The sequence below is a fragment of the Polypterus senegalus genome, chromosome 6 (assembly GCF_016835505.1).
Source record: "Polypterus senegalus isolate Bchr_013 chromosome 6, ASM1683550v1, whole genome shotgun sequence".
Taxonomy (NCBI): domain Eukaryota; kingdom Metazoa; phylum Chordata; class Cladistia; order Polypteriformes; family Polypteridae; genus Polypterus; species Polypterus senegalus.
In genome coordinates this window covers 167,113,570-167,133,528 of record NC_053159.1, presented here as the reverse complement: position 1 = coordinate 167,133,528, position 19,959 = coordinate 167,113,570, and positions in this window count along the sequence as shown.

Below are 19,959 nucleotides of genomic sequence, written 5' to 3'. Positions count from 1 at the left end.
GTCAATTTTTGGCCTATTTTCCACTTACCTTTTCTGTCAAAAGTTCTTGAGCGTATTGTAGCTTCCCAACTCACCACCAACTTAACTTCTAATAATTTGATGGAACCCTTTCAGTCTGGTTTCAGAGCACAGCACAGCTGTGAAACTGCTCTGCTACAGGTAACCAATGATTTGCTTATGGCAGCAGACTCAGGACAAACCAGCATATTAATTCTGTTAGACCTCAGTGCAGTCTACTCTCCAGAATGGAGAACATGCTGGGTATCTCTGGCACTGCCCTCCAATGGTTCAAGTCCTATCTGACTGATAGGCAAGAGTTTGTTAGTCTTGGCAACAGTAGATCCAGCTTGGCGCCAGTCACACAAGGAGTTCCTCAGAGCTCTGTCCTTGGCCCTCTTCTCATCTGTATTTATATGCTTCCCCTTGGCCATATTATTCGTAGCTATGGACTGGGTTATCATTTTTATGCAGATGACACTCAGCTCTATTTCAATGTTAAAAGTGCAACTTCATCAGAGTTTTCACAGCTCACAACTTGCTTCAGTGAAATTAAACCCTGGATGGAACAGAACTCTTTAAAATTAAATTGCAACAAAACTGAACTTCTGCAAATTGGCACTAAAGCGCTACTTAAGAAAATGAGCTCCTTTTCATTCACTCTTGACGGTGATCTCATAAGACCTTCTTCTGATACAAGGAATCTTGGTGTCATTTTTGATTCCTCCCTTTCTTATTCCACCCACATAAACCACATTAAGAAACTTTCTTACTTTCACCCCCATAACATATCCCATGTTCGCTCATTCCTCTCCTTTTCTAATGCTGAGAAACGTGTCCATGCTTTTATCACATCCCGCATCAATTATTGTAACTCGCTGCTGGCAGGAGCCCCTTCTATCACAGCTCCAGCTGATTCAAAACTCTGCTGCAAGAGTCCTTAAGTTGAACCATCAACAGTAAGCACATCACACCCATCCTGCTTCGCCTTCACTTGCTCCCTGTATCTTACAAGATTGAATATAAAATTCTATTAATAACCTACAAAGCTTTAAATGGACTTGTACCGGACTACATCAGTGACCTTCTAAATCATTATGCTCCTGTTCACCTACTAAGGTCCTCTGATTCTGGTAATCTTGTTGTGCGTCACACTAACCTGTTCTCTATGGGTGACAGGGCCTTCAGCTCCATCGCACCCAGACTTTGGAATGACATCCCGAAATTAATTAGATCAGCTGACTCCATTCATTCTTTTAAAAAACAACTTAAAACTCATTTATTTAGGAAGGCTTTTAACTTAACATTCTGCCCTTTCTTTCAGTTTACATCTCTGTCCAAGTGTTCAGGATAATCTGTGTGTCTGTTATATCACAAATTAGGTAATTTGTTAGGTTTTTCTTTTAGTATTGAATTTAGTATTTTGCTCTGGCTTATTGTTCTTTATTCTATTTAATGCTTTGTTTTCTGTTTCATTGTTCTATTCAGGAAAACATTTGTATCCAATGTTACATATACCCTGCTGTTTTTTCTAAGACTCTATGAAGCGCCTTGAGCATGGGAAAGGCGCTATATAAATAAAATGTATTATTATTATTAATATTACACATAAGCGGATTAGAACCCAATGTCCCCAGACGTGTTAAATTTCAAGCCAGATAAATACAAACATTTTCCAAGGAAGGAGGCAGTTCTGTTATCACAATATTGAATTGTATGTATGTTTAAACAGGTGACTCTTCTGCAAGACAACAACAACAGCAACATTTATTTCTATTGCACTTTTTTATACAAATGATGTAGCTCAGAGTGCTTTACAAGATGAAAAAAGAAAAAACATAAAAATAATAAAATTAGGCAGCACTAAGTAACAAAGAATAAAGTAAGGTCCGAAGACCAGGGAGGACAGAAAAAAACAAAACAAAAAGAAAAACTTCAGACAGCTGGAGAAAAAAAAATCTGCAGGGGTTCAGAGGCCATGAGACCACCCAGCCCCAACTAGGCATTCTACTTAACATTAATGATCTCAATCAGTCCTCATGGTTTTCAAGCTTCATGTGGAAGAATTAGACGATGATAGTTATGTGGACCTCTGGCCTTTAATCCATCAATGTAGGGACTGCATGGTGGCAGCAGATCGCCACCACAGAAAACCAGAAAAAGAACAGCAGAGAAAGCAGGGGTTAGTACGGATTTTGGAGTCGAAAAAACGAGATAATTAAATCCATATACAAAATATCAGGGTTACACTAAAATGTAGCTCTGAGAAAACCATCTCTATATATAATCTTCATTTGGATATTGATCTTTGTTTGTCCGCGAATGAATGAGAAGAAGAAGCACTAGATGGCAGTAGAAAGAGCTAAAACATAGGCATTGCATTAAGAATCTCCTCCAGGCTTAAACTACTGAAGACTGTAGTACGCCAGTCACACTTCAAAACACAGACATTCAAACTAAACAAATTGTTGTGCTTTAAATTCATTTAGATCTTGATCTTTGTTTGTCCGCGAATTCCATGCATGCGTAGACCACCTTCCAGTTTAGTACGTTGTTATTACTCACGGATGTCAACAATGTGCCGGAATAACGTAAGGGGTGGTGGACAGTGTTACGCTGGTTAGCTCCTGAGGCCTGGTTAGAGAATGAGATTGCCGAAGATAAAAGGTATGTGCCTACGTAACATATGGATGAAATAAAGACAGTGGGTAAAATGAATGACAACGTAACGGCACGTTCCGGAAATTAATATTGTTACGTTGTAGCCGGCGAGTGCTGCGCGTCTCACAGTTGTACCGTGCCTTGCTCACATGTCAGTGAAGTGATCCCTATTTATGCTTTAAAGAGCCTGGATACCTATGTGTCCCCCTTTTATAACCATTGCTCCGTGTATATTGCCTTACTCTTTGGATTGCCACAAAGCAACCTGCGAGATTGGAGAAAGGTTGAGAAGACATTGTGAGAGGAAACGATAGCGCCGTGAAACGAGACGGACTGTGAACGGACAGAAGCAGAAATGCTCCTACACCACCACATAATTACTATTCGGACAGTGATTCCGAGTAGGCCTACTGAATCATTGTCCAAGGGTTCTCTTTTGTAATTTTGTTTCCCTTATAAAAAATCATAATGTTGTGCAACGAAGGGCCCAGTTCACGACTGGCAGCCGCGTTTCAACAGGGAGCCCTTCACAGACAACTTTAACACGTGCAACGTAGTTGGGCGCACATGGCTAGTGTTCAAATAATGAGTTTTTAGCAGTTTTTTTTAAAGTGCTCCACCGTATTAGCCTGGTGAATTTCTATCGGTAAGCTATTCCAGATTTTAGGTGCATAACAGCAGAAGGCCACCTCACCACTTCTTTTAAGTTTAGCTCTTGGAATAATAAGCAGACACTCATTTGAAGATCTAAGGTTACGATTTGGAGCGTAAGCTGAGAGGCATTCCGAAATATAAGATGAATCGAGATTATTTAAGGATTTGTAAACCATAAGCAGTATTTTAAAGTCAAGCAATTATCTATGTCCTGTAGACAGCCATCACAATAATCAGTCACAGAATTATTGAGGAAATCTTTTTTTCAACTTATCACCCCAGTCCTGAGAATAGGTACCTATTGCCCCTTCATCTTCTGGCTTCTACCTTTAATATTTACATGTTTCTTTGCCCAAGAGTAAAAAAGAAACCACCCAGTGTACAAAAAATGTTCCCCTCTGACAAAGAATACGTGGGCCTTCTCGGACTAGCTATGTATAAACTGCAGGGACAGTGCTCTGCTAGGAAGCAAATCTAGTCTGGGCTCAGCGATGTGGAGCTTCACATTCTCTTGGACTTATCAATGTGTGCTTTGGTGGTCCTCTCACACGCTAAACACAAGTGTTGAGTTTTAAATATCAACAGTAAATAGTCACTGTGTGATTAAGTGTTAGTATGTATTTCAACATCTCTCTCTTCTTTCAGCTTTAGGCCATCTCTAACCATAACAGAAGATTAAACAGGTTCTGAAAATAGGTAGATGAGATTAAACATTACTTGATAATGTGGAGCTACAAAAAGGTAACAAAACTAAAAATTAAAAAGAACTGGGACATGTGAAACAGTATTTTTAATCAGTTACTCAAACGATAGGTCAAACACACAGTCATCTTTGAGATGATTCCATTATACGGTCTATTTTTCATCAAACTAAATGGCTAGCATTGCATTGCATAGCATGACTACTTGTGCATGTTAAGAATTCATGGAGACCTTGATCCAGATAATTCACAACATGAGCCACAGTCTGGGGAATCCTGTTGCCTTGTAAATCAAGTAACTGATACAGAGTGACATGGTTTGGAACATGAGTAGATGCCACCAGGTAGACTGCTTGATTACAACTAAGCAAGACTCTGAACCTTGTTGCTAGGTTGTGACCACCACTCGATTGACACTTGACACGAAGCAATCAGTGCTGGCTGCATGTTAAGGAAAGGAATCTCTGAACGTGATACACACTGAATAATTAGGTTGTCTCTATTCTCAATTATTAAGTTTCTAATGAGTTTTAAAACTTATGAATATTTTAATGCTGGCATGACTTTCATCTGGCATTTTACTCCTTTAGAAATGCCACATGTTATGACATCATTTATTATTGGATAAACATTACAGGATACTGAATACCTTTTTATATTGTGTTACTTTATATATACCGAAAACCTTCACCCAAGGAAACTTGCATGATTGGAATCCATTACAACCATTTATGGGTATTTTACACAATGGAAAAACAAGCAAGTTAAGTGTCATGCTCAGTGAGCTAGAAGAGGGAACTGGGCCAGCATCCATGGGGTTTAAAGGCCAGTGCCACCATACCATACCATATCACATTAAATGCCTTGGCCTATATATCAGTATTTATTATACATACATATACACACTGTATATTCTGTATGCTGTTGCCTTTCACTGGAGGAAATCCAGAAACAACAAAAAGTTTGTTCTGTTTTATTTTCAGAGATTGACCAGAATCTGGCAAAGAAAAAATATGTCCACTAAGGACATTCTTACGAGCAGATACCTTCTAGAACAGTCAGATTTAAATGGGGTGGATGAAAGGAGTGAAAGTCAAAACTTGGTGTGAAAAGTACCCAATAGAGAAGCTTAAAGAGATTAAAAGGTGTAAATTAAGGAGACAGTAAGTCATTGGGGCACCTTGGTGAACCTATATAATTGACAGGTAATAGGTTTTTAAAAATACATGCGATAATTGTGGACACATATTCTTCAAACAACAGCCTTGATATGACTAACTCTAAGATGGAGTTTTCAAGATGTTGATACAGAAGAGGTGGGTTTAGGAGACCAAAAGATAAAAAGTGATGTCAGACGTGGAATGTCCATCAATCGTCTGTAGAGGGAGGAAGAGAAAAGACATTAAGCAACAGCACCACCCCCTGTTTTGGAGTGTAATTACCAGTAGATGAACCCTGAAATTGTCTCCCATACACACATGTATGACCAATGTTAATTGGTCATTTAGTCCTAAAAAACTATATAAACCACTGTAGTGGAGTGTAAAATGTGTGATATCTAGCATCTAATTTGATAAGTATTTAATATGTCTTTATTTGTAATGTTAAAGAGTCAGGAAATTAGAAAAAACAGTTTTCTATCCCCAGACTTTTAATGATAAAGAAAGCAGCATCTGACCATTTTTCCATCCATTATCCAACCCGATATATCCTAACTACAGGGTCAGGAGGGTCTGCTGGAGCCAATCCCAGCCAACACAGGGTGCAAGGCAGGAAACAAACCCCGGGTAGGGCGCCAGCTGACTGCAGGGCACTCACACACACACACACACCCACACACCAAGCACACACTAGAGACAATTGAGAATTGCCAATGCACCTAACCTGCATTTCTTTGGACTGTGGGAGGAAACCAGAGCACCCAGAGGAAACCCGCGCAAACACGGGGAGAACATGCAAAATCCACACAGGGGGACCCGGGAAGCAAATTTTTATGACTGAATTATCTCCTTTCTTTATTGATTGTTTGGAACTGCAGAAAGTGCTTAAGTGGGGAGGGTGAGTTTGTATAAGTTGTTTCATTAATGAATGTTACACCCACACTGTAAAGTAGCTGAACTGGAAAGGAGGTTGTGTGCATGAGTTGTTTCAATGGTGGATGGCCTCTGGAATTGTTCAGGGATGTATGTGTTTGTCAGTGTGTGTGTCAAGGGCTGCAGAGGGACAATAAAAAGATAGAATAGCAAAGGCATGCTCTCTCTCTCTTGCTGTCTGGCCATGAAGTGATGGCCACCTCTCTCTCTTTCCATCTTGTCATGACGAGAAGACCATGTCTTTCTCTTACCATTCCTCCATGAAGATAAGACAACTCTTATTTTTTTTATTATTATTTTTATTAATTTTATTACAATCCATACAAAGCAATCAAGTTTTTACAAAAAGAAAAATTAAGTTAAGGACAGATCGATCCCCACCCCTGAGAGAGAGCAAGCCAAACGGCGTTAAATTTAAGGCTTGTAAACATACCTAAATTAATAAATGAAGATAAGACACCTCTGTCTCAGCTGCCTTATTAAAACAGGGAAGTTTCCTGGGTTTGGGCAGATGCTGATATGACCAGGAAGAATCAAATGTAACTACAAGTCATTTTGCCACCTGAAACTACACGTCTACCGTTATTAGGTTGTTCTGGTTTGTAATTAACGCTTATTGTACTCTGCTTTCTATTTTTTTTATCTAATCTATAATACAGATGTAATTAAAAGTGTAACTGTCTCACCTGTTTGTTCTGTTGTTCTATCTTGTTGTCTGATGGCATACAGTAGGTATAAACGTTTGTGTAACACATAAATTCTAAAAGCATAAGATTGAAGACATTTTGTTAAGGTCTACATAATTAACAGTATAAAGTGGAAAACAGGGTCACATAGGATCCTATATGAGCAAACCACTCATTACTGAGAATGGCAAGTTCTGTTTTTTTTTAAAGGTGTCTTTTAAACCCTGTGAAAACACAAAAACCAAGAGGTGAATGCGGTTATGACCAAGCGATGTCAAATGTTCAACAGAAAAGCTTTGTAAGGTCTTAACACGCTGAATGTGCTACCTGAAGCAGTCCCTGTTTCACCCATGTAGATGGCTTCACACTTTTGACAAGTAATGCTGTAAATACGAGGGAGTGGCAAGAGACCCATTGACTGACATAGGGTAACTGGTGAGGTGCAGAGAAGTTGGCATAAGTTAGGTAATTGACAATAACTTTACATGAGGACATCAATCAGCTGTACCTATTAGAGCTTCATATTCCAACTAAATTGTACATACTAGTAGGTGAATTTTTAAATTCTTTTCAACTAAAACATTTGTATGGTAACTTAAGAACTGTGAGTTTCTTATTTCTTTTAAATATATTTAATATCAGAATAGGAACTAAATATGGATTCATTCATATTATTTGCTTACTATAAGCGCCATTTATTAGTTATGTTATAGTTTTTTCTTAGCTGAAGCATTTCTCTGTATTATAAAAGGACATCCTGAGATGAGACAAGACGTTTTCTAAGAGATTTTATCAAGTCCCGCCCATCTCTAAACCATATTCAACTACACACGGTCCTCACACCTCTCATTCATGTGAATGCTTTTGACAGACACAGTTCCTGCTCTCTCAGCTCTTATAAATTTTTACGATTTACTCACTTTAAGATCCCAAATAAAGAAGACTTATTATGTCCAAATCTTATTGAAGAATTTCCTCCCAAATGGTAATCAACGAAAGAAATTAGTACAAGGGCAATCCTACCACCGTATTAACACCAAAATTGTCGATCAGTTACATGACAAATTGGTTAAATGCTAGACTATACTGAAACAGTTGGTGGTGATCGTGCAAAAGATGAAAACATCAACTTACAATATCCCAAAGAATATCTACAACCGTAAACACTGTCCGGTCTTCCACCGCACAAATTACTGTTGAAATAAGGATGTATCCAAAAAAGGAAATGTAATACATTAGACACCAAAGGAGATCTTGATATGCTTTTCGTATTAAAATGTTAACAGTTCCCCATTAGAAAAGCTTTTGCAAAGAAAATTAACAAATCACAGAAACAAACATTCGAATAATTTGGTTTATTTATTAGGGAGAAAGAAACAAAATTCATTCATGGCCAGTTATACGTTACTCGCTGTAATGTAAAATAGTTAGTTCTATTATGCATATGTAACAATCCCCATGAAAATAACAATCTGTTTAAATTGTACATCTGCATCCCCATACGCGAACGGCAGAAACACAAAAGTGGCTAGGGGTTGGTCATTGAAGCAAGCAGGGGACGAAGCCCCCTAGTTCTTAGTTATGTTAGATCTAGCAAAATACCCGCACTTCGCAGTGGCGAAGTACTGCCTTAAAATTTTTATTAAGAAGAAAAGTAAACCTTTTTAAACTGAGGGAAAATATACCAATAATTATTTCTTAAGGATCTCTTTGTATGCCACATTGTCAGTTCGGCCCTCCGGTTGTAATATGACCAAGCTGTGCGCTGAACTTACTCTTGAGCATGCAACGTACAGTTGGCCTTGTGAACAGTAATCTTGTTTCCAGTCTCACAGGTTGGGTTGCTGCTGTCATAATCGGTTTGAGTTTAATAGTTTGTTTCAATTACGTTAGTATTTTCAGGACTTGTTGTGTTGAAGTGACATTCGGCATCTGTCAAGCGTTATAAGCATACAACCGGTTTCATCGATAACTTTGCATCCAGATTTTGAGAGTTTAAACATTCATAAACATCAAAGTGTCCACTACTCAAATTGTCACCTGTGAATCTAAGATGTTTAAGAGGCATTGGCGGTTGTCCAAAGGTGTAAAATATTTGGCCATTTCGGTACACTTGAAAGCTACAACCGAACAATTCAGCGGCAGCCATCAACTCACATGCAGATCCATAGGTGAAGGGCTTAAGCATTTCACTCTTCTAGTGCTCCTGTGTAGTATAATTATCTCCTGTACCATCATCAGTCCACACCTTGAACCTGTCCCAGTCATTCAATACATAAGACACAATGTTCCTCCAGATATCAAGAGTGAGCCTGATATGGCCGTGCAATATGTAACAAAGAGAATGGAAAGGGCAGGTGCCATCTCTGGGCATGGAAACCACTCGGTAAGTGACAGTTCTTTGATCAATGGTGATCATCTCGATAGACATGTTAATGGGGGCACGGTTGGAACAATAAAGGAAATGGATACCTGAACAATGTAAACTAAGTCTAAAATACCTATATAATAACTATAATCGTAATACACGAACAATAAAACAGTGGAGAAGCCATAGATTAAATAAAAAGGCTGCAGTTATCAGCAGGGAGACGTGAATACCGTGGCGAAGCAAGGAAGGGAATGAAGAGACCGGAGTGACAGACGGCCTTATATAGGCAGGAAGCCAACAACGTGGGAGGCGTGGGGATGGGGGACCCAACGCCGCCTCACACGGCGACCGAGCTGCAGGCTATGGACGTATATCTTATATGTTAGAATGAATGCCTATTTATTAGAGCATAGTCAATAGGAGGTTCTATTATAACCCCCACAAACTCAAGTATAAATAGAATATTTTACTTATTTTTTGTCCCTCTGACTACAGACTAGTTCCAGTTTATGGTCTGCCTTGCAGTTGGTAAGGCATGGAGGGTAAACAATTTCAAACCATACTTACAGAATATAACGATTTAACTAAGTGAAGTCAATATATGTTTGCCATTGAGAAATAACACAACCTTTAAATATAGAAAGTGACTGAAGTTTAACACAAGAAAGCTAAGATTGCAGAAGAAGTCTTTTTTCCTCTTTACCTTTAATTCTGTGTGTAACAACTTTTTTCTGAATTTTTGTGATTTGTTCCTTTTTAAATTTTCGCAATTTTATTGGAATGAGAAATTTCTTTTCTTACGTGTTTGACTCATGCTGGATCCTACCTTGCCAACTCAGTAGCTGCTCAAATGTGGGAACCTGGAAAAGACGCAGTTACACTTACTATATATTATTGAAAGTTCTTTAGAATCTTATCATAACCTGCTATCCACACTCTCACAAAACAATCTATTCTTTTTAAACTTTCACAAAAGTAAATTAAACCATACTCCATTGTTAAAACATCCTAATCCAGTGCTCTTTTTTGAAATTGAAGAGGATGCATCAGATATTGAAATTATGCAGTATTAATGTAGTTTTCACATCCATATTGTTTTAACTTTAAGAAACTTTTATCTTTAGGAAATCATGATGGTTATTATGTGATGCATACCAATAACCTTAATTTGTAAAGACGTAGACAATAGCTGAAAAGTGCAACTCATTTCTTAGCTGTTTTTACAAATCTTTCCTAATTCATATTTAAGGACAGAAAAGGCTGGACTGCATTTTTAATTTAGCTTAATTTTATTCTTTGCTTTATTCTAGTACTGGCATCAGGGATGTTAAAGCTAATGCATCATATTTCCATTTATTTCATGTTTTATAAAACAAAAACCTCAAACCAATTACATTCTCCAAATGTCCTGCATTTGTCTCCAGTCTCTATTATTTTATAATGGTTTTGGAACTTGTCTGAATAATTTATTTTTAAATCCCCACACATTTTATGTAAGTTTCTGTAGCTATCTGTGCACAGTGGCATTACAAGGATATTTTTGCAACCAGATATGAATAACTGTCAGTTATCTGAAAGGTCAAAGGTTCTAAGCAGCTTGTTTACTATTTTATTTCAACTTCTTCCACTATCTAACAGACTATGTAACAAATTTTTATTACTGATTTAGATATTTCAAATTGAAGAACCATTGTCTTGGTACTAGCTGTGCTACTCGTTCAAGATAGTTTGAAATCTAAGTAATGATTGTAGACCTAAGTGTTAACATTTGCAGTGCACTATATAATGTGTATGTCTCCGTTATATGCTTTTTGGTATTAAATTTGTAAAAAAAAAAGTGTTAATGTTTGTAATGTGCCATCTTTTGGAAAGACAAATACATTGTATTACTATACTTTTAGAATGACAGAAACATAGCAATCCGATTGGACACACAGGCACTTATCGTTTTATTAAGGTGGACTGCGCTCGTTTTAGCCTTTGGCTCCATGTTTTTCTTTTTATTTGTGATCTCTCTGTTCCCTTTACCCATGTTTGTGAGCTGTGTCCAGTTTGGTTTGAAAACCAAAAGTGTGGAGAGTTGAGGTAGACGTTTGCTTCTAGTGCTGTTGCTATGTGTAGCGCAATTAGCTGGTGACAATTTAAGAACTAGCTTGGTTCCAGAATTTCTGTGGCATTGCCTTTGGCCACTTCAACATTCCTGATTAGACCTTTGTGTTTTAAAACTTTGCTGTTTATTTAGGATCGTTTCTCGGTTTCATTTCCTTTTGTGGTTTGTTTTTTGTATGGTTGCTTCATTTGGATTACCATTCAGACTTTGCAGATTGAACAGTTTTTAAATCTATGAATATTTTTTACTAAACTATTTGTTTTGTTTCACTCTTTTTTCAGTTAGTTTTTATTTTGCATTTTTTTGTTCAGTGCATGTTCCCCAAAAAATGAAGCCAGCAATTCATCTTTTTGAAGATGAAGATGTAACATGAGTGAACAAATTAAACAAGAGAATTCAAAACTATTAGATGTCAACTCTGTGATCACAATCCTAAATCAAAGTAGAAACTGAAAGCACTAAATTTAGAGTTTGGGAAATCGCTAACAAATACATCACTTCACAAACTCTTTCTGTTCTTCACTGTAAACACAGACACTGAACTTTAAACCGTCACACCAGTGAAGAACTGGTTTGCAACCTCCAAAACAAATCCCCCTAACAATGGGTCTCACATTATGGCAAAAAAAGCTACAAAATCATGGCATCCAAGGAAAACCAAAATGGTGTCTGAAAAATATTTTCAGCTTATATCTAATTCAAACGAATAATAAATGCAATATTTAAATTTCTTTAGTGTCAAAACACCCTGATAGACATATAATCCTTATTCTAAACCTCAGAGGCACACAAAAAAATTACTTGAATTTAAGATTTTGCATTTTCTTTCATTTAGCAATTCAACTTTAAAGTTAGTATGAGTTTTGGTTTCTTTTGTGATCTTTGGGGGCACTCAAAGGTAATCCCCTACTTACACAATTACGAGAAACCAGAGTTCCAATAATCTGTCTTTATTTTTATCTGTATCTCAAAGCCTAAGGATCACAATTATATAAATAAATAGCTGTCCCCCGCGGTTCTGCCCACATAGTAGTGAAACCAATAAACAAACTGGTATCGCTAGCTAAGCGGAGGCAAGGTACACACCAAAACATGGCCAGAGGTAGACTGATTCGAATGGAGGCTAGCACATGATTGAGGAGGGCCTCCCCAGCTCCCCACTCCTGATGTTACACTTCCCCCTCCTCTCAGCCCACAGCCTCTGTCTCAGATTCACACAAATAAATTGCTCCTGGAACCGAACTATGATACTTAGCACGATGACAGAAGTCACAAATCAACCAAAATGTCCAAGCAAATTATAGAAAAAAAATTATATAAATCTGCTAAGTGAAAACAGACAGACAGACGTTGGATTATATATATATATATATATATATATATATATATATATATATATATAGTGTGGAAGTTGACCCAGACACAGACAGGCAGACACGTTCATGTCACCCACAAACACGTTTATTTACAATATTTACAAATACTGGTCACACAGACCCCAGCAATGGTCACTTAGACCCCAGTCACGTGCACAATTACCCCAATCACACACAGTCCTGGCCACAATGCCTTTTCTTCGGGCCGCCTCCACAGCTCTCCTGAGCTTCGTCCTTCCTCCTCCTGACTTCAGCCTCGAATGAATGGAGACGGCCCCTTTTATTCAGTACCCGGATGAGCACCAGGTGTTCCCGGCATTCCTCCTTGGCCCGCCCCAGCGTGGCGGAAGTGCCGCTGTCCTCCCGGCAGCTCTCCGGGTAACGTCCAAAGTCTTCCCCAGCACCTCCTGGTGTGGCGGAAGTGCTGGGGTAACAGGTCCCCAAGGCATTGGGGCGCCTCCTGGCGGTGACCACGGGCCCCTAAAGGGTGGAGCTTCCATGCCCTGTACCTGTGGCCCCCAGAGCAACCTGGAAGGCAACCCCCACGTGATCCAGGGTGGGCACAGACCCACATCCGGTCCCTCATGACTGGCATCCCTGACAATATATATATATATATATATAGAGAGAGAGAGAGGGGGGGGGGGGGTTATTAAGGTACAGGTTATTCAGCCCAAAAAACCAGACAGTGTATTATGGAACATCGTGGGCTTCTCCAGAAATAGATCTAAGAAGGACGAATGTGAATTGATATCAATACCATAAATGAAATGGACACCTAAACCTGCCAGATTGTTGGGAGAAAGTGAAAAACTCTCTGTGGATTTCTGTGACGTCTGAAGCAGAGGAGAATAAACCCATGCTATTCAAAAAGGATTACTGTATATTCTGCACTAATTATTGTGCTGTAGAATTAATTTTAAATGGATAAATTTCCAATTTTTGACCCGTCAATGTACACTTAATAACCTATAATGAAAACATGTTTTCAGAAAGGTTATAATATTTATTAAAAATCCAAAACTGAAATCACTGCTTCATAGAAGTATTCAGATCCTTACTTCATTATGCTGTATAAGCGTTTCTGGCAGCAATTATGACTCAACTCCTCTTGGGTAAGTCTCTACAAACTTTCTATAACTGGATTTGGCCAAGTTATAGCATTCTTCTTGGCAGACTATCTCAAACTCCATTAAACTGAATAGGAAGCGTCTGTAAACTGCCGTCTTCAGGGCTCTCCACATATGTTATTGACATCAATCTACACTCAATAACCCATAATTACAAAGTAAACTAATTTTTTTTTCACAAAGCTCTGCAAATTTATTAAAAATTTAAAACTGAAATCTGGTTTTTAGATAAGTACTCAGCCCCTTTTCTGTGACCTTCCATATTGTGGTCAGGTGCCTCCTGTTTGCTTTAATTATCCTTGAGATATGTTTAGAACTTGATTGGTGTCCTTCTGTGGCAAATGAAATTGATTGGACATCATTTAGAAAGGCTTACACCTGTTGTACCTGTGTTTATCTAAAATTACCAAAGTTCAACAGTTCCAGCTTAAATGGGATTCAGCAAAAGCCTGACACGTCAAAATGATTCCACAAACAAAATATCTTTGTTTTTAAAAGCTTTAGTAAAAATTCAAATTAAGACATTTCAGACATAAAAGAGAAAATTGAAATAGCAAAAATTAGAAGAGTTTTTGTTTAAGAGAAGTTTTTTTCAAAGCTTAAAAATCTTGCTCCATTTCTAATTGTTACAAAATCACTTCTAAACATTCCTGAACCATTTACAAATGGTGAGAAAACCGTATGCCTATCCCATTTCTATGCTGAAAATGGGTCTGTTAAGTCTCTGTGCACTGGGACCTATTCAAAATAATAACTGACTCAGTTATCACACTGTATTTTAGTTATAGTGAGAAAGTTTTACCTCATACTAACTTACAGGGGGAAAATTCTATACCATTATCTATGACTATGAAAGAAATTTATATTATATTCAAATTAAGCAAACGCTAATATGGATTTACCTCAAAGCTTTAACTTACTCTTACTCATGTGTATTTAAGGTTCCACAATTCAAAGAGCATGTCAGGTGCAACCAAGCCATGAAGGAACTCTCTGTACACCTCCGCAATCAAAGGCAAGGAGTAATAAACCATTTCTAATGTTTTGAGTGTTCTTGGGAGCGCCATGGACTGAATAGCTATGAAATGGATGACATTTGACACCACTAGGGTTCTTTCTAGAGTTATCCCTCTGGCCAAACTGAGTAACTAGGCAAGAAGGGCTTTCATCAGGGAGGTGACCAAGAATCCAATGATCACTTTAAAAGAGCTTCAGAGGTTCTCTACTAAAAAGGGAGAACCTGTTGGAAGGACAACCATCACAGCAGCACACCAGGAATCAGAAATTTATGGTGGAGTGGCTAGAAGGAACCTTCACCCTTGAGTAAAATACATATGATGTTTTAAAAGACTATGAAAGCACAAGGAAAAACATTCAAAAGACAAAAAAGGAAGCGTCAGGGCAGAATTCCAAGCACAGTATTTGGAAAAGACCAGGCACTGCTCATCACCTGCCTACTAACATCCCTGTGGTGAAGCATGTTGGTGGCAGGGACAGACAGACTGGCCAGAACTGAAGGAAAGGATGAATGGAGCCAAATACAGAGGGGCAATGGTTCACCATCCACTGCATAAATGAACCAAAACATACAGCCAAGGAAATACTGGCTTGGCTTTGGGAAAAGGCTCCGGCCTTGAGTGGTACAGGCTTAAACCACATAGAAAGAACATCTGTGGAGAGACATGAAGATGACAGTTTACAGACGCTTCTCATCCAATCTAACTGATGTACCAGGAAGAATGAGATAAACTACACAAATCCAAAGCTTGTTGAGACTTACTGAAGAAGACTGAAAGTTGTAATTGCTGAAATAAGTTTCTGAATATTTCTGTGAAGGCGAGAGATCAGTTTTTGATTTTTAATAACTTTGTAAATCTTTGTGAAAACATGTCTGCACTTTGTCATTATGGGTTACTGAGAGTAGATTGATGGGCAAAAATAGCAAATTTATTCATTTAAAATTAAATGCAGACAGTGAAGGTGTCTGAATATTTTCTGAATCCACTGTACATAAATGTAGGATTTGTTGAATATATAAAGGCTAAATAATCACACACACACTTCCCAACTGTTCCTTTCATAACCCCAAATTAGGACATTAGCCCCCTCTGACTGACAGGTCATCCTATGAAAGAAGAAAAGTACATGAGTTGACCTAAAATTGTTAAAGTGCCATGACAGATATACCTGTCGCGAATTAGCAGGCACAAATAGGAAAGATGATTCATGCTGCTGATCTGTAAAAGTTCTTAAGTGGTGAGAGAAGCAGGCAGACTGTGACAAGAGCCCTAACACACCTACCAGTAGTCCTAGCAAGAAAGAAACTATTAAGAGTCTTTATGATGAAGCCCACGAGTCCTCAGACATTGAACTGACTAGAACAAAAAAAATGAGACATCATAAATAATTAATAACAAACAGATCAATCTATAGGGAGGTCAAAAGTCAAAAAAGTATCAGGCACCTAAACAGAAAAAAACTAACATTTGCATCAAACTCTCCAAAAAAACTTACACAAAGATGTCACTCCAGTCAAAAAAGATGAAGAACACTAACAAGCTCCTTTCACATTCTGAGTTCTTAAATGAGAAAAGTTAACTACAGAAAAAACAAACACCAACACACACGTGCAGAATTCTGCAAATTACTTGCACTCCAGTGAGCCATGAAGCTGGAGGTGACATCACAGCATACAAAAACAAACATATATAGCAGGACACGTCGAAATCAAAAAGAACATAAATGACAGCATGGTGGAGCCTCACAATACCAGCCAGGGGGCAATCCAGCTAAAACAACTGGACGAATAGCAAAGTGTTTCATTTGTTATTTTCTTTGTGATCAATTGCACTTGAAAATGTAGTATAAAAAGTGCAGATGGAGTAATATTATAAAGTGCTCCACATGACCTTTAAAAACCTTTTATTTATTTGGATCTGTAACAGACTCCACATCTATATTACTAAACGAAGGTTGTATATATGCACGGATGCCAGAGACCAGACGCACCTCAGCGCACGCGCACAGCACCTCAGCACCCCAGAGTCAAACCCAGCGGCTTCCCAGAGTCAGTAGGTGACGCCCAAACAACACAACACAACCTGTAAACTAAACTTCAGGTCACAATACAACCGCCGCCCGAACGTGAACGTGAACACGCACACCACCGCATATACTGTGCAACCTTCGTTTAGTAATGTAGATCTCCAAGCCGGGATCTGCCGCCATGGAATGCACGGGCGTCACCATCAGGGAACTAGGTGGCACCAAAACTGCACGCGCATAGAGCCTCAGCGCCCCAGAGTCAAACCCACCGGGTGGCACCAAAACCGCACGCGCACAGCACCTCAGCGCCCCAGAGTCAAACCCAGCGGCTTCCCAGAGTCAGTAGGTGACGCCCAAACAACACAATACAACCTGTAAAATAAACTTCAGGTAAAGCGTGCAATGCCAGCAGTCAGTGTGCCTCAACAGTGCCAGCAGTACTCCACTCCACAGTGCCAGCAGTATTCCACTCCACAGTGGCAGCAGCTACTACACTAAACAGTGGCAGCAGTCAGTGTGCTCAAATCCACTGTGCCAGCAGTCAGTGTAGCAGCTGTCAGTGTGGCATATTTGAATGACATTAGGGTAATTCAGTGTTAAATGTAAGTATGATTCCTAACAGCAAATGACTTCTAGCTAACGACACAGCCACAGAAAAACAATAAACGAAGGCGCCTACAACGCGCTTCTGAAACACCAGAAGCAAAGGAGTCATGGCTCCAAAAAGAAAGAGCTCAGGTACCGTACAGGCATGCAAACGAGACAACAGAACAACAGGAGAAGCGCTTGGAAGGCTTGCGCAATTGTTCATCACAAAGAATATCAGAGGAAACTGCAGAAAGGCTGAAAAAGTCATTTAGAAGGTTTAAGACATTCAGTATTCCAACAAAGAAAACGCCAAAGAGAGGAAAGACGGACAGCCGCTAAACAATTCCGCCAGTTAGCTCAGAACGCATTCTATAATGAGTCCACTGTTCATGAAAATTCATTGGGATTAATTAGTGTCATTTGCAGTCATTGTCATTCACTTAACTTCCTTGAAGAAAAAACTGGCAATACAACTGACAAGTTTAGACGTTGTTCTCAAAAGGGTCAAGTTAAGCTGCCTTCTTTGGATGAATATCCTGAATATTTACGAAAGCTTTTGACTAACGATGTACCCGAAACTAAAAGCTTTATGGAGTGCATTAGATGCTACAATAGTTCATTTGCTTTTGCATCTACCGGGGTAAATATCAAGCCACCACCTGGGAATGGCCCATACTGCTTTCGCGTGTTGCATCAGATTGGAACAGTGCACCCTAAGCCAAAGCACGACCGCAAATGTGCCCAAATTTACGTGTTAGATCTAGATGACGCAGTTTATCAACGACATGGACAACTTTATGTTGCCTTTTCAAGAGTCCGGCGTTCGTGTGATGTTAAAGTGAAGGTTTTAACTACTCCATACCAGGGACAGATAATTCAAGGACAGGAAACCATCTTTACCAAAAATGTTGTTTATATAGAGATTTTTGATGAACTATTTTGAATTTACCATTTTATGAATTTTTTGTTTCCAATTTACTTCATTTAAACCTTTGCACTCCAATATTTTTTTACTTATAAGTGCAGCAACTCAAAGACATTTTGGACTTAAATAATATAACAATTAAATTTCAATTTTAGTTTTAATAAGTTGGTTAATTTTAGTACGAATATATTTATTTAATTAAATGAAAACTTTCCGAGGACGCTCCCACCCTCCATCATTTTTCATCCCTTCAAAGATCGGAGGGAACAGAAAGTGATTGCCATTCTTGGATTTGCGATTCTTTAGAGATTCAGGGGTTTACTGGTAGTAAATAACCATAAATAGATGGTAACACAATTGGAAAATACTGTAATGCCGCTAACAATTTACATTAGCCAGGGATGAGTCACCCAAGTATGAGCTGGCATTACATCACCAGTGGCAAGGGTACCTATATAAATGTAAGCCTGCAAAGTTGCACGCTTTCCCAACTAGTGCAGAAAAGGGTGAGCAGTACAGAGCCACCTCAAAGAGCCATGTAAATAGAAGAGAATCCATCCATTGTGGTGCTTGTTGACATCTCTGCATCTCTACCACCGCTTCTCCATCTGCCAAGGTCCATTACCTTGAGTGTGCGGATGCTGGCGGTGCTTCAGGTTCATGGAGCTGGGGAAAAGTGTGGCCGATTGAGTTGCCACTGAATCCATGTGAGCTGTCAGAAGCCAAACTGGTGGTAAAAATGTACAAGCAAAGGACAAGACAGATCATAGAGGCATTGTGAAGCGGTGGCGGAGGGAGAGCCTCAAAGCTGAGATCCAGACCTGGAATGCGTTATGCAGCTCCAGTTCAGTGAAGGAAAACATCCCAAGAGATCGGTACATCCACATCTCCACACAAGGAGGTTTGCCTGATTCCCCACAACTCATCTGTGTGACAGTGCAGCACTCAACATCACAGCTGTGCCTTTTGACAAAACAGTGCTTACGATCCCTGCTGATGTGCCCTCGTTATCAGCTGCATGACGTAAGTGAGACAGAAGACCACACAGCTGTTTTAATGAGTATGTGTGTTGTTGCTAGGAATTGGAAGTGGTCACTGGGACAGCAACTTTAGTAGGAAGCCTATGTTACATTAGTCAGGGATGAGTCATCCAAATATGAGTTGGCATTACATCCCCAGTCGCAGAGGCGCCTATATAAATGGCAAGCCTGCAAAGTTGAATGCTTTACCAAATAGAGTGGCAAAAGGTGAGCAGTCCTTTTAAGGATAAAGAGCCACCTCAAAGAGCTACGTAATAAGCAGGGAATCCATCCATTGTGGAGCTCAGTTCCGATGCTACGATACCAATAAGTCATGATTTCAAAAAGATTCTTTCTTACAATAAGTTTTTTAATATATTATTGTCCTGCTAGGAACTAGCCTATCACAAATTAAGGATTTCATTTTTTTCTACATGTTAGTAAGTTTTTCAAAGTGCAAAGAACCCAGCTTCAATGGCTCTATAAGGGACCACACAACTCAGTAAAGAACCATAAATTGCCATTAAAGAAACTATGTTTTTAAGTGTGTATGATTGCTGGAATTTTTACTACATTTTCTTTTCAGTCTTCAGAAATTTTTAT